At 42.0% G+C, this 27,214-nt stretch overlaps 1 long non-coding RNA gene across 1 annotated transcript; it reads left to right on the plus strand.

Annotated features, from left to right (window-relative positions):
* Positions 1-663: 663 nt before the first annotated feature.
* On the plus strand, positions 664-21,093 carry LOC145416947 (uncharacterized). The gene is made up of 4 exons (XR_013900370.1): positions 664-717; positions 5,572-5,637; positions 19,928-20,116; positions 21,070-21,093. It is a non-coding gene; the product is annotated as an uncharacterized LOC145416947 (long non-coding RNA).
* Positions 21,094-27,214: the final 6,121 nt, after the last annotated feature.

Consider the following 27,214-nt stretch of genomic DNA (forward strand, 5'->3'; position numbering starts at 1 on the left):
GCTGACATATATTTAGCAAGATTTTAGTGCCAATCAACGAAATTCTCCGCGGTATCACAGAGCTACAGCAGATTATGGATGATATTTTAGAGGTTTTAATGTTTAATCTGCCATCTTCTTCTTTTTTTAAATCTAGCTAGCGCTTTTTGAGAAGTTTAGCATATTTGGTTAGCAACAGCATTTATTTTCATTTGCCGACCGTTTTATGTCTTACCCAGTTCTAGTGATCTTCCAGCGAGTGTGATATAATTGCCTTGGCAAAATAGTGATTAGCGGCATTCTAACAATCAATCACTGTACAAGAGCCAGCGTTTCCTCTGGCAACTGCAATAGGGTTGTCAGTGGTCGGGACACAGTAGTCAAGGTAGCGATTACCTGTCGGTTCAGCCGATGACAAATGTATCAGTAATCTTATCTCTCACTCCACATCAGTACCTTATCTCTTTCATTCCATATTAAATCAACTACAGGACTGGATGTTCACTTTGAAGGAAGATTAATAGCCAACACTAACCTTTCCTAATGCTGGCGAAGTTCTAATGGGGAAGGAATGCCTGTAGGAAAATTATTTTGCTGTTTTGAACATATTTAGCGGTGTGTGCTAACTTGTACTTTGCAACCCTGGAGTGAGATTTAACAGCAGTCAGTAAACCACCGTCGAAGGGGGGAGGTGCGATTTGCTGGGCTCTGACATCGGACGTAAACAAACACACGTGAGTTACCATATGGCCCTATTTACATATATTTAATCATGATTTGTTATTACTTAACTTCCTATTTAGTGTACTTCAGTGATTGGGTATTTAGGAGGGATATTTGAAAGATGCGTTTGTGTTACTCGTCACTGTTGTCACATGATCCTGTGATTCTCAAAATTAGTCAAGGACGTTGATTCACAAACATTCTGACGTCACAAACATCTTGACGTCACAGACATCGTGACGTCACCAAGCTCTTCTGTATTTGCTTGATGACAGTGAGATGAGAAGGTAAAATGAGCCGCTGAAATGCCCTCGTCTACCATTATCGTATGCTGCCGTACTCACGCATCCTAGGTATTTAATTCTTGCCCGAATCAAGCCAGTATTCAAACATCATGACAGTAACTAAGAATTGTTTGTATTTTGCATGGATGGCAGTGACGTATCGGTGTGAAAAGTCATTCATCATCCGGCCTTGCTCTTATCCAGTGATGCCTCCTTGGGAATTTTCCCAAGGTCTTGGGATGTTTGGGATATTGGGAGTTTTCTTTTAAAAAGCTGGATGTCTTGGGATTTTAAAGTTTTCTCATTGTATTTTTAATTATTTAGGTTTGCAGATTAAATAATATCTGAATACCATAGGAATTATCCATTTACTTTATTCTCCCCTATACACAAAAAGATGACCACTCCAGGAACAAAACACTTCCTCAGGTATGTTCTTTGCAAAGTTGACAAAATGAATATTGAGTTCCCATTGCAGCACTTTTGCCTATCAACTCTAAATTCTACAATATCTGATAAGTATAGAAAATTGATGATGATGACCCTGGTGGGAGATGTGAGTCCATGCTTTTTAAGGAGCCTGTAGGAAAAACTGAAAGATTATTTCATCTTGACTGTCAGAAGTTTTTGATGGAACTTTGTGCTCAGATGCGAAAGAGACTGACTGTTGAGGAAGACAGTATTCCTGTCATACTGCGAGTCCTTGACCCCAAAGAAGCACTGTCCCTTCAGAGATGCTTACTGTACACTTTGTTGTGAAATTGGCAGTCCAATTTCCTACATTGATTAAAGAAGACTTAACTTAGATGAACTACAGAGTACAGGATGAGTGAAAAGATTTGTTGCATTTCAAGGCATCACTGCAGAACATAAGTGAGTCTGCAACTAATATCTGGCTTGAACTGCTGACGGTAAAAGATGGTCATAACCATCCGAAATTTAGCTGCCTCTCTTACTTCATGTGCTGCCTCCTGGCTGTACCCCACTCATCTGCAAGTGTTGAGAGAGTATTCACTCAACATAATCAAAACTAATTGAACAAACAGACTGCATACCGGTATGTCAACTGTTGTGCGACAAACAAGCAATTGCACGACAGGAAGGAACATGCCAGCCTACAGTATATGTGGGAGCTATTGGCATTGCTAATAAGAGATAATACAGGTGGGCTACGCCACCAGTGCTGTCTGAACAGAGAAGCTTCCAGGAAGCAGAGAGAAGTGGCAGCCATCTATCCAGATGATGCCAGTGATGAATAAGTCTTCATGTACTTCTCCAATAGTTCTTCATGTGAGGTATATAGCCTACCTTAGCTAATCAGTGTTTTAGCATTAATTTACATTATTTGTGAATCTTGGGATATTTTGATTATCTTGGGATTTTTCAGGAGTTAGGCTTGGGATTTATCAAATTTTAGTGTGGCAGCACTGCTCATATCACCAGATACTGGTAGGGGAGATAGCCTTGCAACGACCTCAGTCCTCATGACTTGGTAATTGTGCGCTTTTCATGAGGCAGTAGAAGGACTACAGTACCAATTCAGTTCATGTGCTTCAAGTTTATTTTCTGTATTTTTCTATTTTCAGGGTTGTAAACTACTATTTCTTGCTGAAAAAGTTTTCACTATCATCACAATCCATGTCATACCAACGATTGTTTGTTTCCAGCGTAATGGAAGAATCTTACCCAGTGTACTGAATGGTGGCTTTCATATCCCAACTTCCCAATTGGATGATAGGTTAGGGTGGGTTGAGTTAGGTTAGATTAAATTATTAGGTACAGTTGAGCTAGGCTAGGTTAAATTAAATTAAATTACAGGATGTCCCATAAGTACAGCATCATAGGATATTTTATAGAATCTTTTCATAATGACCCCCATTGTTTACAACACGCAGGTCCAGTACCCTGTGATGCTGGACTTACAGAACTCCCTGCATTAGGTACAGTTAACTTAGGTTAGGTTAGGTTAAACATTTAGGACAGTCCCTTCCGCCATTACGCTGACAAATCGAATGAGTTGACACAGCAGAATATAGCTGAAAACAACAAGGAGACAGATTTTGCATGAAACATTGATTTACCACCCCAGAAATAATAATAAAAATATACCAGGCTATCAGGAAGAACTGTTTTGATAAGGTGCTTCTGCTACTTGAGATAAAGTGTAATGGTATGTTTACCTCTTTGTTTGTAAAAGGTAGAATCTGCTTGAACTGGCTGTCATATTCTTCTTTTATTTCCATCATAACTGAGATTTGTTTTTTCATGGATTGATAAGGAGAAGAGATTTCTGAATCTTCTTAGTTCAAGTATTTATTTATTGATTGCAGGAATGATACTGTAGTGAAAGGGGAAGAGTCCCTCAACTCCCCATCCCCAAAAGAGGATAGTGGATGCAGAAGGGCAGCATCAACCAGCAGTCCACTGAGTTCATGTTCAGAACAAAATTACCTCCCCCCCCCCTACTTTTTTTTTTTCTTCAAACCTCTTGAATCTATGTGATCCTCCTTTTAGGTTATTTTTACTGCAACCTGAGACAAGATAAGAAGATTTTGAATTCCTGTATATTTTTGTTGTTCCTGAGAAAAAGAAATACAGTATTACATTGGAAGAAGGATAGATTTTGTACTCTTTTTCTTACTGTCTGTTCTGCAAAAACAAATGTTAATTGTGTCAGGGATGTTATTGTGGCCCCAGACTTAGCTAAACATGAACCCAGTGGACTGCAGGCTGACATTGCGCATCTGCAGTCAGTCATACTCCTGCAGGGGGTAGGGAGAGTTTAGGGGCCTGGTTATGCAGTGCCACCACATGAATGAGTCTCGCCCCAGCACAAGAGCGTCAATACTGTACAGGCCACTAAGGGGGAGGCGGTGGCTCATTCAGTAGAGAGGTGGCCTGCAGTCCTACTGGACCCAGGTTCAAATCCGGGCTAGGGCAGGGGACAATTTAAGGATTTGAATTTCATGTAAAACTGAATTTACTGATCTACCAGAAGACCCGCCGACTTGTCGTAAAAATACCCCTGCTAATACCGATACACCAGTCCTGTATGAGACAGCCCTAGCATGTATTCAATATGGACGGTGGGTGTTAACGCTGAAGTGATGACATGTAGAGGTGTATGATATGTAGAAGGACTGCTGGGCCTTGATAGCAGGCTGTGAAGCCTATGCCCAGAGTCAAGCACATAAAAAAAATATATACAGTATATGTATATATATAACTGTGTACCGGTATAGTATGAACCCAACCAAACCTGCATATCATTTTACCGGTCTGGTTGTACCGTAGCCAGCATCGTTCCACATCCTGTATCATACCACAGTTCACTTGTGTCATTAATGCAGACACAAACAAACACACCACACCCTGACTCACCTACCAGTACACCTCACTTTCACAACACACTCTCCTCAGTTGCCAGCTTAGATGTGGGTTGGGTGGAATCACAGATGACACTCCTTGGTTGTCGAATAACCTAGGCCCACACAGCGTAATACACATATGAAGCACTGCACAGCACTTACCATACATAACATAACACACATAATGGAGCACTGCACAGTGCATACCACACTAAGACACAGACACAACATCAGTGGTATAGGGAACCTGTGAGACAACCTCATAGGGGCAGCTGTTTTCCTACAGTTGACAGGTCTGCTGGGCCAGGCATGACTGGGCCTGAGCAACAACATCACTCACACAGTACACTGACACCTCATGCACCTCGCACGCAACAATGACTAACCTTATGATAATCTCAACCGGTAATCTGTGGTAACACCCAGGTGAAATGATCAAATTCCTGCAGTTCAGTGGGTTCATGTCCAGGTGAGCCTAGGGCCACAACAACAAGCATCACATTTCAGCAGCTTATCTTCACCATATACCTTTATGTGCTGATATGTATGCATCAGTATACAGTATCTCTGTACCGTATCTGTGACTAGATACCATAATCCCATAAGGGGTAGCTACAAACAAGTTGCCTCCATATTATCCTGTCCTCTGCCATCTAGTTGCTCCACACCCCACACCATCCCACCATCACAATGTTGGTCTCCCCTCACCTTGAATTCAAAACATTTCCTCCCTGCCCTTGATGAGGAAAATCATCAGTAGATTGTATTGTATGGTTTATAAAGGCTCCAAAATGCTTTCAGACGTCAGCCTTGGTCACCTAATGGCAGCTGTCTTTGCTGCTTGATATCTAGCAGCAACCACCCAATTCAGTCCTTTATCCCTGAGATCACACTGTATGACCTCATCTCTCTCTCTCTCTCTCTCTCTCTCTCTCTCTCCCCCCCCAGCCCTACCTCTGACATTCACACCTCACCATTCTGCACAATTTGTCATCCTCCATCCTCTCAGCATGCCCAAACCATCTCAACCAGCCCCTTCTCATCACAACACCAATACTGTACATTCAAGTCCCATCCTGCCTCTCATTTCTTCCGTCATAATCCTGTATGACTACCAGTATATCTTATGTGGGAAGAAGGGTCAGGATGATGAAGATGGTTTAATGTGTGTGGGGATAGAGTCTAAGTACCGGTAATCATTTTCTGTTTCAGATTAGCAGCTGAGTAGGAATAGTGAAGAGAGAAGACGTGTCCACATCATGTCTCAGCCCAGCTTCAGTCAGGTGAATAATATAGTGTAGTGGGGAGAAAAAAAATAAATAAATAAATAAAAGCTACCAAACAGATTGTGCATACAGTAAGTGTAGCAGTAGAAGATAGGTGGATATGAAAGTCTGTCTGGAAAAGTGTACCTATTTGGTGAAGCCAGGATTCAGGAGGCTTGAATGTGACCAGGTGCATATGTAGCCTATTTTATTTGATCTGCTGTCAGTTAGTTTGCCCACTTTTGTATTCTTTCCTTTTTCTGGCTTTCTGTACCATACCTCACCCTTCTTGCAGGTAGGAAAATAGGCAGGATGATGATGATGATGTTGAAAAAGTGGTACAGAAAAAGGAAGTTGAATGTGTTGGCTGATGAGGCCAGCCCAGAGCGGGCCCATGGGTGAAATTCGCACTGCCCTCTGCCGTTCAGTGAGAGACGAGAAAGGAAACCTGCTCTTGGAGTCAGGTTTACTCTTGGTGAATCAGGAATGCATACCAAGCTTGTAGCCACACGTCACTCTTGTGGCATAATCGTGGTGCACAACTCTGAAGTTGCCATTGTCATACCCTGGCAACCTACCCGTCAAGAGTGCGTCCAGTTTCGTATCATATTATACACGAATCATATTAAACATGAACACATATATTACACACGAATATTATTATACACAAACATATTATACACAAATCACAGGCGTTTCATATTTTACTTGAAATCAGACGCACTGTAGACGGGTACGTTGCCAGGGCACGATAATGACAACCTCAGAGTCGCGTACCGTGGCTACAGTACTGACGAGGATCAGTGGTAGCCAACCATTTGTTATCTACTTGGCCTGTGAGGTAGAGTCAGGATTCTGGGGTTTTTAATAGAGAATGAATTTCTGCTGCCCATTCACTTTGCCAAAACTCCTGGTTATTTTTGTTATTTTTATTTTTATTTTGTGTGGGAAAAGAGGTCTGGATGATGATGATGGTTTTTAAAATTTTAACATCATCATCATCATCATCATCATCATCATCATCATCATCATCATCATCCAGACCTCCTTTCCCACCCTAGGGCAGGGTGAGGAGTAGTAATGTCCAGACAGCCTAGATTTGCCCAGTCCAGTGGGCCACGCTTCCATTCACTCACCATTCAATCCCCCAGAATCCTGGCTTTATCTGATAAGCCAAAACATTCACCACGTTCTGTAGCTTCACATACACGTATCCGACAGAGTCAGTCTGGATGCTGTCACGTTTAAAGGGGTGCCAAATCCCTGATCATGTGCTTGTCCTCACAATACAATATTCATCCAGCCAGCTCGATCTCTAGTCAGTCCCCTAGCCTCACCGACTTCCAAACCTCTCTTCCTCATACACTCATCCACCATATCCCTCCACCTTCTCCTTGGCCTACCTCGCCTCCTCCCTCCTTCAAATTCGCCCAGATATACCTTTTTCACCACTCTGTTGTTATCCATTCTCCACATAACCATACCATCTCAGTACACTCTCATCGATTCTGGTGTCCACAGACTTCCTCAGTCCACATCTTTCACTAATCACGCTATTTCGTATCCTATCCACTCTCTGTACTCCACAAACGTCCCTCAGCAGTCCCATCTCCACTGCTGTAACTCTTGACTTTTGATTTTCATGCCATACCATAGTCTCACATCAGTATGTTAAAGTTGGCACTAACACTCCTTCATGGAAGCCTTGGGCAGCTGCAACACTCAAGCCTCTGTTTCTTATCAAGGCCTTCATTGCACCAGCTACTTTCCTGCCTTGTGTCACTCTCCTTTCCACTTCTTTTGCACATTTTCCTCTTTTTTTTCTATCACTGTACCCAAGTATATGAACTCTCTCACCAATTCCAGTCTCTCTCCATTCTCTGTAACATCGCACTGGGAGTCGCCTTCTCGCTCAATAACCATCACTTTACTCTTTTCTACATTTACTCTCAAGGCATAACGCTCACAGACATCAGCAAAACTCTGCACTAGTCTACCAAGTTCTTGTCTGGTATTTGCAAATAGTAGTGCATCATCAGCATACAAAAAATTTGAGATATTCCATCCATCACCATTCATTACCAATGCCATCCCCCTCTCCATTACTCATGTTTTTACTTCTCTCATCACCCCATCCATATACTGTATGTATTGAACAACCATGGGGACATCACACAACCTTGTCACACACCCACACTGATCATGAACCTAGATGCCCATTAACCCTTACACATGCTATACTACCATAAACTGGGCTGATTTTGGACAATTTTTTCATTTTTTTTGTGCCATGTAATCTAGTTTTCAGTTCAGTCCAAGATCTTAAGTATTATATTTGAGGCTGGTCCACTATGGTATTGAATCATAGCAGTAAAAAATTTATAATGTTTCATATAACAAATATAGTAACGAGTGTCTGAATTTGTACCCAAACTGGGGTGAATTTGGACACACTGTAAATTCATACATAAATAGAAAATGAATGCAGATGACTGCCCTGGGTTCCCAGTTTAGTCTTGGCTGTATTTGAGGCCATTTTGGACGTTATGGAGCTTGGAAAAAAAAAAAAATGTTCTTCCAGTACAAAAATATTGTCACTCCCTGACAAAATAAGCTAATGACTACAATGAGATATGAACACAGTAGCAATTTAATTTTTTCTTTGGTTTAAATATAACATATGTTATTAAAACACATGTAGGTAATACTGTATAAGTCTAGCTACTAACCTTAGTACAGTATATACTTAACAGTCATTTCTGACTAATAATTTCTTCTTTTGGAAGACTAATGGAAAATTAGTTAAAGGTGATATTTAACTTGATCATTTGGCTTTACCATTTTCTTGCTTGTTTTAAGTTTTACTTAATAATATATGTGGTTTCATCAAACCAGCTGCTGTCCTGTTATAACGTACATTTGGAGGACCACCTTATATCCATGTCGTACAGGTGTTTGGAGTTGTAGACTACATAGGGTGGTAAAAGATTTCCTGACGCTGTGCATGCAAATATAATTGATATGGATGCCTTGTTCGAGTTCATTACCCTCTCAGGATGCTTACAACTTCTATGTACAATTACCTTCTTCCACCCTGGGTCATCCGATAGGTTACTTTCATCGTAATTTATTATATGCATGGGTGGTACATCTTTCACTGTCTTTTCCAGGTGTTTGAAGTAAGAGCTGATAATTTCAAGGCTGACTGAAGCTCGGGACACTTTTATATATTGACAGAAATGTTAAGAAATTTCATTTTTGTGATGCTTCAGGAAACTGCACGCCCAATTGTAACCTGGGAGATTGTTTTTAAACCTCCTAATTGTTATGCCACGTCTGTCTAGATAGGTTTTAATGAAGATACATAGCTCAAAAGTATCAAATGGAAATCCCCAGTCTGAAATAGTTCTTAGGCACATAACAATACTATCTTCAACATTGGCTAAGAGATATTTGTCCACCATGCTTTTTAGGATGCTTCCTCGTGACAGTATCATTCAGAGTGCCTTTAGCAAATCCATACTTAACTGCAGCTTGTCTTACACTTAATTTTCCACTTGAAATATCTGCACAGGCGTGCTGGAGTTTCCCCATATCTTTTTGACTATGATAAGGACCTCGATCTCCACCAGTTCTTTTCGTATATGTTCGAGTCATTGGATGCCCTTGTTTAAACAGGTAGTACCATAGCAGCTGAAGAGTATACCTGTAAATGACACACATGAAACTAGTTACATACAATATCCACATCTGGCTTATTGTAGGCAATAGTACATTGTAAAAAAGTTATCTTTTTGTTCATACTCCCCCTGTCCAAATTGACCCTAATGTCTGAACTGACCCCAATTTTTATTGAAATTTTAAAAATTTTAATTAAATCCCCAATTACGAGATTAATTGAGAAGATAACACCAATTTCTTTGCACTTTCACACTACCAATGAAAGTACATGTGGGCAGTGAAGACTTTCCTGCATCTGTTCATCAACATTTCTGCCAAGGAAAGTTTGCCAGTGTTACAAATTGTATTCTTTTTATATATATTTGATTTTTAGTATATACAATAATCACTCTAATATCCGGACGCCCAATAACCAAACATCCCCACTACCCGGACCTTATCGTCCTGGGATCCAACATTCCCAAAATGGTCCGGGGGGACCCCCCCCCCCCCAAAAAAAAAATGCCGTCCGTAATTTGAACTTGCCGCGTGCGCCGCGGGAGAGCATTGTTTTGGTTCGTCATTCCTCCGACGTCCGATAGAGTGCCGCTGCATCCTCCCCACTTCCCGCCTGTCTCTCACCGCGACTGGACCTACGCTCTTCGCAATGGCTGCCCACGTGCTCACTTTTGTGGTGGTGCCGTACTTGCTGCAAGGCCTCCTGCTGCTCTCGGCCCTCCTCTTAGTGTGTGTGATGATGGCCCCGCCACCTGAGAAAAGGAAGAGAGTGGTGTTGACTCTGGAAAAGAAGAGGGAGATATTGGAGAAAGTTGATGCGGGTTGGTCTTCTTCCCGCATTCTCCGCGAATATAACCTGGCCCGGTCGACTTTGTTTGATATCAAACGTTCCCGAGACAAACTCATGCAGTACACGGCTGACTTCTCGTCGAGAAGCAAACGCAACGTGGAAAGGAAGGTCATGTTTACCCCCAAGTTTGCAGAAATCGACCGATCCACGTTGATTTGGTACCGACAGCAACGTGCAGCTGGTGTGATGGTACGTGGAACGGAGCTGAAGGCTGCTGCTGAGAAGTTTGCAAGGCTTCATGACGCCCTAGACTTCAAGGCATCCGAGGGTTGGCTCTTCGCGTTCAAGTTGCGACATGGCCTTACTAACCGTAAAGCACATGGCGAAGCATTGGACGCTAACGAGGATGGATTTGACGAGTTTCGGCACAAGGTGAAAGGCTTGATTGACAGGGAGGGCCTCACTCTCGGTCAAGTCTATAACGCAGACGAAACTGGCCTATTCTATCGCTCGCTGCCAATGAACACTCTAGCCGAGGAAACGGAGAAGCGTGTACCTGGCCGCAAGCTTTCTAAGGAACGGATATCTGCTTTGTGTTGTGCCAGTGCTAACGGCATGCACCGGCTTAAGCCCGTTGTTGTTGGCCGTGCAAAGCAACCTCGGTGCCTTCGTGGGGTGATGGATGTCCTTCCTGTCGTATGGTACCATTCTTTGAAAGCATGGTTCACAGCTGTGAAAGACTGGTTTCACTGTCACTTCGTCAAGGAGGTCATCCAGTACCAGACGAAGACACTGGGAATCCCACGTGACCAGGTAAAGGCTCTCCTTCTGCTCGACAATGCACCTGCCCACCCGTGCGACAAGGACTTGGTTGCTGAGAATGGCTGTATTAGGTGCATGTTTCTGCCACCTAATACGACTGCTCTCATTCAACCCATGGACCAAGGAGTGATCGTGGCAACAAAGTGCCTGTACTGTCGGAAGTTCCTGGATGAGGTGATGGTTGTTCTTGAGGACGAGGACGAGCGCAGGGAAGGACGTGACACTCGAGGCAAGCGGACTTTGGAAAACCTTCGCCGCTACAACATCAAGTCTGCGCTGTACAACTGGGCTAGTGCATGGAAGGAAGTCCCTGTGAAAACTCTTGAAAATGGTTGGTCTCGTCTGCTTCTCGGAACAGATGTGGAGTAAGATTTTCTGGGCTTTGACGTGGATGACTTCCATGCACGGCTACGTACGCACGGCGACGTTGTTGATGTGGACAATGTACGTGAGTGGTTTGACGACGACGAGGGCGATCCTGGGTATCAGACGTTGTCTGATATCGAGATCGCGTCTTCGGTTGCTGGTGTCAGTCCTGAACTTGAAGATTCCGACGACGAAGGCGACGATGATGCGGACTCCTCTCAGCAGGACACTACTCCAGCCATCCCCAAGCTGAGCGCACTCCGGGAACATCTAGAGTTCGTCCTAGACTACTTGGAACACCCGGACTGCGACAGGGAGATGGGGCCCTTGGGACTCGTGGAGGAAGTGCATGCTTTCAGGCAGCGCATCATCAATCGCCAGAATCGTCGGTCCTTGTGTCAGTCAACGATTGACAGTTTTTTCAGGCCCGTGACCCCTGCTGTGCCAAGCCCTGGCTCCACTCCATTGCCTCCCCAAGACAGGCCCTCATGCTCCGAGCCACAGCCCAGCACATCAGCTACAGTGGAGTCACCGCTCGACGTGAGTTTGCGGCTTTCGTTAGAGTCTTCTGCAGTCGGTACGCCATCACCACGACCCAGCGATGCACCCCTTGGTCGCCTGCCAGTGATACTCTCGGACTCTGACAGTGAATAAACAGCAAGAACTTCTCCACTAGACCACACGGGAATTTTGAGTGTTGTGCAGTGAAAAAAACGGTGTGTTGTGTTAAGGTTTTCAAAATGAGAGAAAAGACTCAGTGGAAACAAAATTTAACGTAACTAACCTTCTTTGTTTTGGCTTTGGAAAATAAAAAAAACTTGGGAAAAGTTAATGTGCAACACTAAATTAAACTGGAACATTATTTGGACTAAAGTGAACACTGTGAAGAGAACGGACTTCTGTGTGTTATTAACTAAGTTCGGTGCAAGTCTTCAGGAAATCGTTCTTACTGTCAGAGTCCGAGAGGAGGCGGTTATTCATCGAGGTGGCCAGGGACTTGCTGTAAGTAGCCAGAATGTTTCATACTGTACTTTTTTCCATACTATACTTACCAGAATGTTTCATACTGTACTTTTTTCCATACTATACTTACCTCATGCATGTGCAGTAGGAATGTGTTTTTCAGAGTTAGGCTAGGTTAGGGTCCCTAAGTACCAGAATGTTTATTAATGTATGAACATACTTCTAAACCCTCATTTTATGTTTCTTTTGCATTTATTTCAGTCATTTATGTGCCTTATTGATGTGATTTGGGTGTTAAATAAGTGCTATGCATGTCCAGAGGGAGTTGTATAGGTGTTTCTCTGAGTTAGGGTCCATAAGTACAAGTCCATAAGCTGGGGCCCAATATCCGGACGAAACCAATAACCGAACCTACCGATGGCTCTATTACTCCGGATATTGAAGTGATTACTGTATATGGTATGTGTCACATAATATGTTAAAGATCTTTATACACAAAAGTACAGAAAAGAATTACAAACAATTGAGCACAAACAGATTTCTAATATGTTTATTCATTAATTATTATGATTGTGGTTGATTGTTATGTGTGGTTGATGGCGATGGTAATGCATGGTGATGGATGGAATATCTCAAATTTGTTGTATGCTGATGAAGCGTTACTGCTTGCAAGTACCGGACAGGAATTTGGTAGACTAGTGCCAAGTTTTGCTGATGTCTGAGTGTCATGCCTTGAGAGTAAATGTAGAAAAGAGTAAAGTGATGGTTATTGAGAGAGGTGATTCCCAGTGTGATGTTACAGTGAAAGGAGAGAGATTGGAAATGGCGAGAGAGTTCAAATACCTGGGTACAGTGATAGAAAAGAGAGGAGAATGTGCAAAAGAAGTAGAAAGTAGAGTGACACAAGGAAGGAAAGTAGCTGGTGCAATGAAGGCCCTGATAAGAAACAGAGGCTTTAGTGTTGCAGCTGCACAAGGCTAACATGAAGGAATGTTAGTGTCAACTTTAACGTGTGGATGTGAGACTATGATGTGGCATGAAAATGAAAAGTCAAGAGTAAGAGCAGTGGAGATGGGACTGCTGAGGAATGTATGTGAAGTACAGAGAGTGGATAGGATACAAAATAGTGTGATTTGTGAAAAAAAAGATGTGGAGTGAGGAAGTCGGTGGACACCAGAATCGAAGAGAGTGTACTGTGATGGTATGGTTATGTGGAGAATGGATAACAACAGTGTGATTTGTGAAAAAAAAGATGTGGAGTGAGGAAGTCTGTGGACACCAGAATCGATGAGAGTGTACTGTGATGGTATGGTTATGTGGAGAATGGATAACAACAGAGTGGTGAAAAAGGTATATCGAGCGAATTTGAAGGAGGGAGGAGGCGAGGTAGGCCAAGGAGAAGGTGGAGAGGAATAGTGCATGAGTGTGTGAGGAAGAGAGGTTTGGAAGTTAGTGAGGCTAGGGAATTGACAAGAGATCGAGCTGGCTGGATGAATGTTGTGAGAAATGCATGATCAGGGATTTGGCACCCCTTTTTAATGTGGCAGTGTCAGGATTGACGCAGCTGGATACGTTTATGTGAAGCTACAGAACATGGTGAATGTTTTTGGCGTATTTGATAGATCCAAGATTCCAGGGGCTTGAATGATGAGAGAATGGAAGCATGGCCCATTGGATTGGGCAAATTTGGGCTGTCTGGATGTTGCTACTCCTCACCCTGCCCTAGAGTGGGAAAGGAGGTCCAGATGGTGATGATGATGATGATTATGATTGTGGTATGCACGATCAAGCTCAGAGGAGTGAGGTGGATCAGGAGAGAGAGGAGCAGTCAGGGAGAAAGACTGAAAGATAAGAAGCTGAGGATCAAAGAAATGGGAGATGATTACAGGTCCAAAGTAGGAGAGGAGTTAGAATTAGTGAACTGGAATGAAATGGATCTGGACAGCCTGTGGAATGCATATAGGATTTAGAATGCTAAAGCAGTGTGTGGTGTGGCAAGAGTAACAACAAAGAAGAAAGGTACATCCTGGTGGGATGAGGAGGTTAAGAGAGCAGTGGAGGAAAAGAGGAAGAAGTAAGTGGTTGCAGGACAGGGGTTCAGTTGAGATAAGAACTGAATATATTGAGAGCAAGAAGCATGTAAAGAGACTAGTGAAGAGGAAAAAGTAGGAGGTAAATGATGATCTAGGAAGAAAAATGAATGTAAACTACTCTGAAAATAGGAAGTTATTCTGGAAAGAGGTGTGGAAATGTAGAAATGGAAGAGGAAAGAAATGTGGTGGTGTGAAGTACCGGTATGTACAGTAGGTGGTAGATTATTAACCCATGGGGATGAAATGACCAGATGGAAAGAATATTTTGAAAGTCTGATGAATGGGAATAGAGAGAGCAGAGCAGTTGTAAACATGATTGGTTTTGGGGGTGTGCAGAGAAGGAATGCAGTGCCAGGAGATGCGACACTCACACAGGTGAAGAGTGCTGTGAAGCGACTGAAAAATGGGAAAGCAGCTGGGGTTGATGAGGTGTATGCAGAGATGATTAAGTGTAGTGGAAAGAGTGGAAAAGTGCTTGTTGAAGATATGTAAGAAGGCATGGATGAGTGAAACTTTGCCTGCAGAGTGGAAAAAGACTGTGATTATACCCCTGTATGAAAATAAAGGTGAGTGAAGTGAGTTCAGGAATTATTGTGGCATACGTTTATTGAGTGTGGTAGGGAAGATATATGGAAGAATTATTATAGAGAAAGTAAGAGAGATATCAGAAGTCCTAGTGAATGATGAACAGGGTGGTATTAGGAGTGGCAGAGGATGTGTGGATCATATATTTGCAATGAGACAGATAGCAGAGAAGGTTTGTGAGAAGGACCATAAGGTGTTTATGGCATTCATGGATCTGGAAAAAGCTTACGACAAAGTGGACAGAAAATGATTCTGGTAATTTTTGAGCATGTTTGGTGTAGGTGGTAAGCTGCTAGGTGCCTTTAATCCTTAAACCGCGGGCTTGTTTAGCTTTGCCTTGTGGCTCCCGCGGGCATATTCGTGCTCCGACAAACTCTCTAAAAATATTTGCCAAAAATCAGTTATTAGTCCTAGAATATTAAAATCACATATACTTATGGCACATACCTTCAGCTTTCTCCTTGGGTGTTTGTTGAGCCTTCATCAAGTACCATAGGACTTATGGAGACCTCTGAAGTTGGGTAACGAAGTCTCCACTTTACACTTCCTGACAACCCGTAATATGATTACCACAGCCTGATATTATCACTAGAAACACTAATCTATGGTTCTCAAATAGTTTGGAATCCATACTCCAAAAAAAAAAAAAAAAAATGTGAAAGCAATGAAAATTACGAGGGCGTATGACCATCCCACTTCCGATCATTCGCTGCTAGTGTTGTCTGTTATTCATAAAAACACTCACAGTTTATATTTCTATTACTATATAACACATATATATCTACAGTCTTTATCCATAAGTTTCCTTCAGTAATAGTAGTTTGTCACTGTAGGGATTCAATTTCTTTCAGTAAAATACGTAGCATTCACTTTCTCGTCCTGTATACTAGCATTGAGAGTGAATGTCACTTTCACCTTCACTCTCATAACTCATAGTATTCATACATGCTAGAGTGAAACTTTCACTTTCATTACTCCTAGTATATATACTCGTATTCTTATAATACCACTCATTTACATTTCTATTTACGTTCTTTAATTTATTTACATTATTTACATTTCTATTTTATTTACACTGTCACTTGAAGTAACTTATAAAACTATTTTCCACTGTTCACTTATATTTATATTCATTGCGTTCACTTGCTGTTTACACATTATTTACAATTCCACTTGCACTATTTTACTCAATAAAAAGATCATAGTCACTCTCTATCAATTGTCAGCCCTTAACCTCTTTCCATATGAGGTTTATTAGGGGGTAAAGGTCACAGGGCCCTTTGCATGGGGCTAGAAAGTGGCGGAAGTTAGCAGGAGCAAATCAGACATACTCCCACTTTCAAAGACGACAGTGAATTGATAGTGGTGGCCTCCTGCCGCCTGGCTAGGGTGAGTGCAATACTACCAACTTCAGCCCTGTGAGACCTGCTAATATATAGCAATGAAATGATTGTCAGGAAACCAAGACAATACATAATAAATTAGGTAGTTCCAGGTGAATGTAAATATCACTTAGGCTTCTCCCTTCCCTCCTTATATGTATATTTATTACGAAAATAGATTATACGGCATATTTCAAGGGGAAATAAACAGCGAAAGTTAGCGAACGAGTGCACGTGAGGTGTTGTCAGGTGATAATTAGCCAATTCCAGGTGTATGACACTATCACTTACCTTATTTCTTTTTTGTATATATTATTTGGTATAAAAATAGGGCATAGGGCTTATTTCAATGGATGAAATAGTGGAAAATTCCTGGGAAGATTTACTTAGCGTAGAATACAGTGTGGTGGCCTGCAGTAATTAGGTAGTTCCAGGTGAATGTAAATATCACTTAGGCTGCTCCCTTCCTCTCTTATATATATTTTTATTGCAAAAATAGAGTATACGGTATATTTCAAGGGGAAATAAACAGCGAAAATTAGCGAACGAGTGCACGTGAGGTGTTGTCAGGTGATAATTAGCCAATTCTAGGTGTATGGCACTCTCACTTACCTTATTTCTTTCTTGTATACTGTTTATTTGGTATAAGAATAGGGCATAGGGCTTATTTCAATGGATGAAATCAGTGAAAAATTCCAGGGAAGATTTACTTAGCGTAGCATGGCTGGGCAGGTGAGAGGATAGGGTAATGGAGGGGAGGTAGGGAGGGGAGTCAAGAATGGGGAGAAATGGCTAAATTGTCAACAATGGATGGGAGTACAGATGAGATTAGGAGTGCTGACTAGTGTTGGACATTGGCAGTACCGATAGATGATACAAGCCACCACTTCAAAGCCCAGGCAAATCCAAAATAACACAGAATCACAAAAGTGTCGCCCCGCGGTATGATCCCTTGCTCCCAAGCGTCATGAAAGTGACGCCCTGCGATTAAGGGGTTAAGAGTTTTTATGATGGTAGTGAAACATGTGTAAGGGTTAATGGGCATCTAAGTGAATGGTTCACAATCAGTGTGGGCGTGCGACAAGGTTGTGTGATGTCCCCATAGTTGTTCAATATATGTATGGATGAGGTGATGAGAGAAGTAAAAACTCGAGTAATGGAGAGGGGGATGGCGTTGGTAATGAATGGTGATGGATGGAATATCTCAAATTTGTTGTATGCTGATGATGCAGTACTACTTGCAAATACCGGACAAGAACTTGGTAGACTAGTGCAGAGTTTTGCTGATGTCTGTGAGCGTTGTGCCTTGAGAGTAAATGTAGAAAAGAGTAAAGTGATGGTTATTGAGAGAGAAGGTGACCCCCAGTGCGATGTTACAGAGAATGGAGAGAGACTGGAAGTGGTGAGAGAGTTCAAATACCTGGGTACAGTGATAGAAAAAAGAGGAGAATGTGCAAAAGAAGTGGAAAGTAGAGTGACACAAGGAAGAAAAGTAGCTGGTGCAATGAAGGCCTTGATAAGAAACAGAGGCTTGAGTGTTGCAGCTGCCCAAGGCTTCCATGAAGGAGTGTTAGTGCCAACTTTAGCGTATGGCTGTGAGACTATGGTGTGGCATGAAAATGAAAAGTCAAGAGTAAGAGCAGTGGAGATGGGACTGCTGAGGGATGTTTGTGGAGTACAGGGGGTGGATAGGATGTGAAATAATGTGATTCGTTAAAGATGTGGAGTGAGGAAGTCGGTGGACACCAGAATCGTAGAGAGTGTGCTGAGATGGTATGGTCGTGGAAAGAATGGATAACAATAGAGTGGTGAAAAAGGTTTATCTGAGCGAATTTGAAGGAGGGAGGAGGCGAGGTAGACCAAGGAGAAGGTGGAGAGATATGGTGGATGAGTGTGTGTGAGGAAGAGAGGTTTGGAAGTCAGTGAGGCTAGGGAACTGACAAGAGATAGAGCTGGCTGGATGAGTGTTGTGAGAAGTGCATGATCAGGGATTTGGCACCCCTTTTTAACATGGCAGTGTCTGGATTGACTCTATCGGGAACATTTATGTGAAGCTACAGAACGTGGTGAATGTTTTTGGCGTATCTGATAGAGCCAGAATTCCAGGGGATTGAACGATGGGTGAATGAAAGCGTAGCCCATTGGATTGGGCAAATTTGGGCTGTCTGGATATTGCTACACCTCACCCTGCCCTAGGGTGGGAAATGGGGTCTGGATGATGATGATGATGATTAATTAATTTAATGAACTTTTTATTGCAATAATGTCTGAATTTGTCCCGAGTCCAAATTCACCCCACTTTGTGGTACCATCATAAAAACTCTTTGTGGCACCTAGCAGCTTACAATGTACACTGTTCATGGGCAGAACCTTCCACAATCCTTCTCTGTCTGCTTTGTCATAAGCTTTTTCCAGATCCATGAATGCCATAAACACCTTATGGTCTTTCATACAAGCCTTCTCCACCATCTGTCTCACTGCAAACATTTGATCCACACATCCACTGCCACTCCTAAAGCCACCCTGTTCATCACTCATAAGGACTTCTGGTGTCTCTCTTACCTTCTCTATAATAATTCTTCCATATACCTTCCCTACCACACTCAATAAACTTATGCCACGATAATTCTTGCACTCACTTCGCTCACCTTTATTTTTGTACAGGGGTATAATCATAGCCTTTTTCCACTCCGCAGTCACTCATCCATGCCTTCTTATGTCTCCAGCAAGCACTTCATTCCGCTCTCTCCACTACACTTAATCATCTCTGCATACATCTCATCAACCCCAGCTGCTTTCCCATTTTTCGGCTGCTTCACATCACTCTTCACCTGTGCGAGTGTCGCGTTTCGTGGCACTGCGTTCGTCTCTGCACACCCCCAAAACCAATCGTTTACAACTGCTCTGCTCTCTCTATCCCCATTCATCAGGCTTTTAAAATATTTTTTCCATCTGGTTCTTACTTCATCTCCGTGGGTTAATAATCAACCATCTGCATCCTTCACACCTTCACATTTCTTTCTGCTTTCTATTCTACATTTCTGCACCTTTTTCCAGAATAACTTCCCATTTTCAGAGTAGTTTACATTCATTTTTCTTCCTAGATCATCATTTACCTCCTTTTTCCTCTTCACCAGTCTCTTTACGTGCTTCTTGCTGTCAGTATACTAAGTTCTTATTTCAACTGAACCCCCGACCTGTAGCCACTCTAGCCACTTCTTCCTCTTTTCCTCCACTGCTCTCTTAACCTCCTCATCCCACCATGCCGTACCTTTCTTCTTTGTTGTTACTCTTGCCACACCACACACTGCTTTAGCATTCTTAATTAAGCTATCCCTATGTGCATTCCACAGGCTGTCCAGATCCATTTCATTCCAGTTCACTGATTCTAACTCCTCCTTTACTTTGGACCTGTAATCATGTGCCATTTCTTTGATCCTCAGCTTCTCAACTTTCAGTCTTTCTCCCTGACTGCTCCTCTCTCTCCTGGTCCACCCCACTCCTCTCAGATTGATCTTGCCTACCTCAGTCATATGATCTGACAATTTTTACTTTATGATGATTTTTTATTTTATATTGTGTGTACAGTACATTTATTTATTTATTAATGTACAGTATATTGTTTTCAGTACCCGTCAGCGCCACCGTCAGCACCCGAGGCCTCTGCTCCACCACTGACAGAAGCTAGGATGGACAAAGCGGCCATGTTTGCCCAACAGCACCAGCAGGAACAGATGCAGGGAGGTGTATACAACCCCATATACCCAACACCTCCACCACCATACTCTGAACAACCTCCACCACAGCCATACCCACAGGTAGTAGGGTCAGTTTTGAGAGAGAGAGAGAGAGAAAAATAATGATACGGTATACTCTTTTTTGCATTAGCTTTGCATACAAGTATCGTCTCATAGCTTTAGATTTTTGCCTACTGCCACATACACCCTACACCTCTACCATACAAAATGGGGTGATGTGATGCCCCTGTTAAGTGGGTGGAGAGATGCACCCAGGAGCCAAACCTCCACACTGTTCCCCACATTCACTGTTGCGAGGCGCTTTCGACCGTTTGGGAACATTGATTTTGGTATGGGATGCAAGGGAGGTTGCGTGGATGTGATTGGTAGGTCTGCTTAATCAGACTGTGTGGGATAGCACAACAACAACAACTGCTGCCATACTCAGAACCCTGCCCTACACTTCCGCTGCCATAGTACCGTAATATTTTTGAGAGAGAGAGAGAGAGAGAGAGAAACTAAGACAGTGTGAGAAGTGGGGGGAAGAGAGAGGGAGAGAGGAGGGAGGGAGGGAGGGATGGGTGGAACAGTACTCTCTTCACATCAGCCTGACCTAAAATTGTCATCTCATAGCTGTAGTGTTAAGGCTGCTCTGTACATCGCACCTTCCCACCTCCATAATCCGAACACCTTCCTTCATACTCGCAGGTACAGTTTATTCACTCTTCAGTGGCAAAATATGTTCCATCCACTGATATATATTTATCCAAATGTGTTCCATCCACTGATATATAATTATCCAATCACACGCTATCCTTACTTCCACATAAAGTTCATAAATACACAGTAGATGACCCAGGGAGGTATTGTACTACCATAATAATGAATTGTGGCTACAGGTGTGGTGACAGCCACACAATTATTGCTCATAGACAAAAAACATTCAGCCACAAACACATGGAGTCAAAGCCCAAGCTGAGACTACATTATTAAAAATTATATTACACACTCTAGATACCTATTTTTCACAACAGCTTGCAGCAGCTGTTGGGAAGTAATCATTTGGTTTTGGCACATGGTTGAGCTTCCAGTCCAGAGAAAACATCAACTGTACCATGGGTAGTCTTAATATGGGGATTCCTTAAGGTGGAACATGGCGACATTTTTATGTAGCTATGTATTTGATACAATTGTACCTCAAAGTGCAGGTAAATGTCTGTGTTATTTCATGCTTATAGTGAGTAACTATCATATAAACTGAAAATTGATTTTATATGCTTGTTTAGAGTCAGAATGAAGTGTTACACACATTATTATTGATTAGGCCTTGTCACCTACAACATAAAGCCCTTGTCATGGATGTGCTCTATATTCTTTACTCTAACATGACCTAAAATTTTCATCACTCCATCTTGAATGCCAAGTTATAACTATATAATAAAAGTAGTAACTGTATAACGAAATTTTGGCGCCTGGTGGTTTAGTGGGTAATTATGGCGCTCCAATGGGATTGAGCTGGTGAAGGTTTATATCCAAGGGGGGGTTGGGGTTTATTGCTCACGTAATGCCACTCAGGGATGAGTGAGGCCGATCACTCTGATCTTAAATGTCAGGACCAACTTGCCTAGCCCTGAGCTCCCACGCTCCTCATGGGGCAATGTAAGATTGGATGATGGATGGATGGATGGAGTACATGATGGTAGTCATGAATATGCTTAGTTACTCTTTAACTAAAACTTTGCTTAAAATTGCCATCTCTCCATCATGAAAGCATTGTTGTAACACTAGATTAACCATAGACAATGGAAAGGATGTGGTGCTGTTCTGTTGTCATGTTCTGTGACTAAGGTACAGAACTGCCTTGAGCAAAAGATTTCTGACAATCTCTTGCCAGCATTGTGTGCTGCGTGTCTTTTTTTTTTTTTTTTTTTCTCCTGAACATCTGAGTGTTTGTCATTTCATACTCTTGTATTTTTCTAATTGCCATTACAAGAATATATTTCAGGAAATATCTTCCATCGCCACTAGTGACGTGGAAGTGTTGGTGAACATTTACTCATAGCTGTATAGGGAATAAGCTGCAAAAGATAAAAAATCTCCACAGTTAAAGTAAACTAACCATACTTTTACAGCCACCACCTCCAGTGGGACCCATGCAGCAGCACCCACCTCCAGTGGGCCCCATGCAGCAGCACCCACCTCCAACAGCCTATCTCCCCCCACAGCCACCGGTGGCAACTACGAGTGTTGTGATGATGCCGACACCCCAGCCAGCACCAGCAGCTCCATCAGTGGTTGTGGTGGGAGCTCAGGCTGCCCTTGCACCAGGTGTATGCACTGTGTGTAGGGTAAGTTACCCACCTTGTACTGTACTCACATCATGGTGCTGGACAGGAATGCCTTCATGTTGCAGCAGACCTAACCATGCATCTACTTGGTTATGTCTGTGCAGCAAAACTACCTGGTTATGTAAACATTCCTAAGCTTACTCTCAGTCCTGCAAAAGGATGATGGTTGATTACAGGAGAAAGCCATCTTCATTCTGCAGTCCACCAGGTTCATGTCCAATTTAGTGTGGAGTTGCAAAAACAACAAGAGCAGGAACATGAAGGTGTGTTAGTGACCACGGGAATGTATGAGTGTGAGATTTTGGTGTGGCATGAGAAAGAAAAGTCAAGAGTAAGAATATTGTAAATGGGATGATTGAGAAATGTGTGTGTAGTGCATGTTGTGGATGGGATATGTATTGATTATGGTTGTGCTTAACAAAGATGTGGAGTAAAGAATTTTTTTTTTTATAAGATAGAACATGCACAGGCAGTATGATCATAATGTGAGATTGGCTGTAGACAGTGGTGAAAAAGGTATATGTGAGTTTGAAGGTGGGAGGAAGCATATTAGCCCTAGAAGGTGGATGGATATGGTAAATGAGAATGTAAGAAAGGGAGGTTTGAAAGCTGATAGGATGGGTGTGGTAGAAGTAAACTATGGTAGTTATTAAGATTGGGAAGTGGACTGGGGATCAAGTTGGTTGGTTGAAATATAAATAGTATACCGGTAATTAAGGCACCCCAGTTGGATTGAGCCTGTGTAGGTTTATATCCAAGGGGTGGTTGGGGTTTATTGCTTATGTAATACCACTTAGGGATGAGTGAGGCCGTTCACTTTCATCTTAAATTTTAGGACCAATTTGCCTAGCCCTGGGCTCCTACGCACCTCATGGAGCAATGTAGGATTGGATGATGGATGGATAGATACCGGTAGTGCATGAAAGGTTTGACTCCCCCTCCCCTCCCCCCCCTTTTTTTTTTATTACTAGATAGTGAGCAGAGAAAAAATCAAGAAATGTTTAGATGGTTAGGCCTGTGAAATGAAACCAGGATTCCATGGGCTTTGATGATGTGTGGGTGATTGTGTGGTCCACTTTTTTAGTCAGACTGTTGACAGCACTTCCACGTATATTTTCCTTCCTTGTGTCTGGATCCAACCTCACCAGTACCATACTTATGGTGATCATGATTGTTATTATATTCTTCCACGCTTTCTTTATCATTTTATTAATCTTGATGATGATAATGATAATATTCTTTATCGTTGATAAATGTTGATAGTAATGTGATGATGAATGTTCATGATGCTAATGTTGGTTTATTTTATGTTGTCAGTGCTCACAATATTTATAATGTTGCCTTGTCATTGCAGAAAGGTAAAGGTAAGAGCATTGATGATATGTGTAAATGATACAGTATTAATAATAAAGATGACAGGATTTTGTAGGTCCCGACAGTGTTGGTAACGTTGGGTTGTCATTGCAGAAAGGCAAAATCAAGAGTAGTCGCACCTGTTGGACATACTGCTGCTGCCTGTTATTCTGTCTGCTTGGAATCCTGCCAGGGATCATTGTCTTCTGCTGCTGCTGCCAGAAACCCAAGTGCACCCACTGTGGCTATTCTCCGTAACTACAATCTTTCTTACTCAATGGCCGGGTTTACAGTAAGGTGACTGTACAATGTTATGTTCACCATAGCCATGGATTTCTCACACCCACAGACATATACAGATATTGTCTGTAACTATGATCACAGTTACATCATAGCCATGCAGTACTTACATCCACAGACATATATATGGTACAGATATTGTCTGTAACTACAATCACACTTACATCATAGTTGTGCAGTTCTTACACCCACAGACATATACTGGAGGAAGAGCTGCTACAAGACCTCCTGTACCACTTAAGATTACAAGTGTATGGCCCATCATATTCTAACCTAAATCAAATCTTAACTGTTACCTGTTGTAGCCACTCTATACAGTGATACTCATGTAATACTGTAGTTGTTAGGCATGCACCTTTTTAAGACAAGCCAGGATTGAGATCTGACTTTTCATCCTAGTGACGTATTTCAAGTACTGGTATAGGAAAGCCACAGTTTATACACCCACATACATGGTTGTCTACTAGATTTTCAAGAAACTTTGATTTATTCTAGGGCTGATTTTGAGTAAAAAATGTTTTATCAGTATGGACTCAATTTTCAGCCATTAAGGAGGTGCAGTCACTGATGACCCCATGAGCAAAAATGGTCTACCATATAATTAACCTATAAGGCCATTACTTATCGTACCTGTGTTAATGCAGAGTAGCATTTTTTGCCCCATGTTACCTCCAGAATAACCTCCTAATATATCTTTAAAATCTCACTGAATTATATGATGAATGATAAGATTATTGCAAGTATGCTGTATTAACATGCATCAGAAAAGCACAAAATGGCATGTTAGTACCATAACTGAACATGTCTTTAGAGTGAAACATACAGGCATGTCTTCAACAGATGTTTTGCCAACTACTGTCAACATTCCTTGTCCAGTTAATATCCAGTAGTTGTTCATCCGCTGCTTTTTATGCATGATGTGTGTATTCTTCCTGTACAGTTCCAGTATGTTCATAGAAGCTCCATTTTTATCACCTGTGGCAGTGATGGTGGATGTATATGATGCTTGGACTCCAGTTAATGCAAATGAATTATCTGAGAGGAGTTTGTGAAGTTAGTTGGAGAGACAGACAAATAAATGAGGACTTAAGGAGTCTAGTGGTGTTGATGTGGAGGTGCTGGGAAGTGTTGGGGTTACCGTGGCATCGTTTGGCCTTGTGGAGAGAATTAAAAATGAGAAATTGATAAGGAAAGTGTAGGCAAGGTACTGAAGTTGAGGTGGAGGGTTAGGATGGAAATGTAATAAGAATGAGGGTGGTGTGAATTGGAGGAAGGGCAGACTGATGGCAGAGGACAGGGTGGCATGGTGGCAGTTTGTTCATGGTAGATATATTGAAGTAAGTTCTGGGGTGTTCTCAATGACCAAACGATAGTGACTGAATTGTAGTGATGGCAAGTAGTTTGTGTTCTTGTGGCCATGGGAGACCTCACAGCACTTCTTCCGTAGCGGTTAATTTTTCATATTCCGCTCTAATATTCTTTTGTCTATCTATCTATCTATCTATTGCCAGACGCCTCAATCCCGTTTGGGGTGGCCACAAACAAATTGCCTCCAAGTCGCCCTGTCCCCCGCCATTTCACTGCCCTGCTACCATCTCACACCCCCCTCTCTCATATACCTCTCCACCCCATCCCTCCATCTCATCCTCAGCCTCCCCCTCCCTCTTCCCCCCTCCACCTCACTCACATACACTCTCTTCGTCAGTCTTTCACCCTCCATCCTCTCCACATGGCCAAACCACCTCAGTGTGTTCCTCATAACGCTTCCTATCACAGCCACATCAACACCACAATGCTTCTTATATATTCTTTTGTATGGTACTTTTTATGTTTCTCTAATAACAACATATATTTTATCAGTGACATGCAAGAGAATACAAAGAGTAGACTAATCATCATCATCATCCAGACCTTCTTTCCCAGCCAGAGTTAGGGGTCCAGAGAGCTAGAAAAAAAGAAAATGATGGAATGATCTAACCAAATTTTATCCACTTGAATGAGGCACACTCCCATTCACTCACCATTCAAGCCCCCGGATTCCTGGCTCCATGTGACAAATCGACAAATATTCTGCATATAACTTCACACTCACCTGTCCAGCAATTGGAGTCCAATAGCAGAGTAAACTGCTTAGGAAGAGGTATTATGAAAGTTCAGAAGCAAATGAGAATACAGGCTGTGATAGTGGTTGGCTACAGTATTGTATTGTAAGTGGCATTGGACAGTTTGTAATGGATCTTGTGAGGGATTTATTCTGCACATTACACCTCTGTATCCTCTTGTATGTTACTGATGCAAATTGTGCTTTTATTAGAATATTGAAAATACAGTAGAATAATAAGTGTGATAAGGTGTTTGGAATATGGAGATGGGGAGGTGCAATGTATGGAGCTGTAGCCTTAACTCTATAGCTGTATGACAGTTTTAGGTCAGGTTAACATGAAGAGAGTACTGTAAGGAAGAAGTGCTGCAAAGTGTCCTGTGCCACCTAGATTAATGCCCACAGTTTTGATTTTAAATATACAAGGAAATGTGAAATGCTCAATGTTGCTGAGGTATGCACTCCCGGTGCCTTTTTAGTTGACTAACAGTACGATATATTGTTGTGGAAAATTCTTATGGTATTTTTATTATTTATTAATTTTTTTTTTTTTTTAGTAAATGGTATAGAACTGTACCATGTTCCCATTTTTATTCAGATATGTACAAGCTGTTTTGCACAAAAAATGTTGTTGTTGGTGAGCACTTTCGTAAAAATTAACACAGTGAAGAGAGGAATATACTGTGAGCATAAAACAATCATAGAATATTGTGCTGGTATGCTGTAGGGGGCAAAAGAGTTGGGACAATGATGATATGGTGAAAGATTGTTTGTGGGATGATGATATAGTGATAGATTGTTAGTGGGATGATATTGATTGGTTGATGATATAGAACAGTAATGTAAGTAAAGGCACTGGGAGGCGTATTGACAAGATTGATCACTATATTTTTGAGTGAAGAGAAATAAGTACAGATGGTAAGGACAGACCTAAAGAATGCTTGTGGATAGAGTGCCAAAAAAAGTTGAGAAATATTTAGCTGGTAGTGTTAGAAAAGGAAAACTAGGCTGTATGTGCTAAGGAAGACAAGCATGTAAACTGTATTGGGGTGCAGGGAAGAGAGGGAGGCCAAGGAT

This window comes from Coenobita brevimanus, chromosome 108, assembly GCF_032717465.1.
Source record: "Coenobita brevimanus isolate Jiangsu-jjx chromosome 108, ASM3271746v2, whole genome shotgun sequence".
Classification (NCBI taxonomy): Eukaryota; Metazoa; Arthropoda; class Malacostraca; order Decapoda; family Coenobitidae; genus Coenobita; species Coenobita brevimanus.